This window comes from Brassica oleracea, chromosome C1 (assembly GCF_000695525.1).
Source record: "Brassica oleracea var. oleracea cultivar TO1000 chromosome C1, BOL, whole genome shotgun sequence".
NCBI classification, from domain to species: Eukaryota; Viridiplantae; Streptophyta; class Magnoliopsida; order Brassicales; family Brassicaceae; genus Brassica; species Brassica oleracea.
Genome location: NC_027748.1, coordinates 24,692,745 through 24,693,848, shown reverse-complemented (window position 1 = coordinate 24,693,848; position 1,104 = coordinate 24,692,745).

Below are 1,104 nucleotides of genomic sequence, written 5' to 3'. Positions count from 1 at the left end.
TATCCCACTGTTTCGGAGGTTGCCGAACGATCGTCCCTCTATCAACCCTCTTGCTCCGTTTCCTGAGGACATTATTGCGATGAGGGATCTGCTTAGGAATGGTCCTTTTTTCTGGACTTCCTTTACGCCGAAGAGAGTTCGTAAGGCATTGAGGTTTGTGCATCCTGGTCCTACTTTTGGCGGAGAAACAAGGAGTGATTCCGAACCTGAAGACCAAGGTCCCAATGCCGGTCCCAATGCCGCTCCCACTATTGTGACGGGGCCGAATTCTTCGAAGGGGAAAGATATTGATCTCGGCGACCTGGAGTTTTCGGTGGACGATTGCAGGCTTCCAGGATGGGATCCGCACCTTGCTTTCGGTGATGGGAGTGGTACGAGCGAGGTCCCTATTCTGGACTTCGACAATTTCTTCGCTGGCCTTCCGTCGGGTTTTGACGCTCTTCAGTCCACGAGCGAGTCAGGGAGGCCAAGAGTTGTTGCGAAAGGATCTCGCATCATTAACGGGGTATAACTTTTAAGAATCCCGACGATCGTTATTATTATTTTTTGCTTATAACGTGTCAATCGGTTTTACAGGGTTTGAACTTGCTTGGATCGGCCATTGAGGCGAGCCATAGAGAGGCCATGATCTATCGCTTTAAAGCGGAGAAGGCGGAAAAGGATCTTGCTCGCATGCGAGACGAGATGTTGGCGCGCGACGCTCAACTCGCTCGTGATCATGCCAGGGCTGTTCGCAGGGCGGAACAGAAGGGCAAGAGGGAAATCATCGAGGTGATGAAGACTTGCGCTTCTCAATTTCAGGTTGAGTACGGGAATCTTAAGGGTGCTTTCAACTCGCTGGGCGACTTCCGTGAGTGTCGCGGCTCCGTTGGGAGCCTTTGGAAGACACAAGAAGACGACTACGTCTTCGAGAGGGAGATGGAGTTAATGAAGGGTGGCATGAAGGATCATGCTCACGCTGAGGCGACCATTCCTCCGATCGACAGGAAGATTCAGGGATTCTGGGATCCCATCCCGGTTTCCCCTGATAACGTAGAGACTACGGCTGATTTTGCTGGGTGATGATGAGGAAGTGAACTTTCCCGCGGATGCATTCGGGGCTTC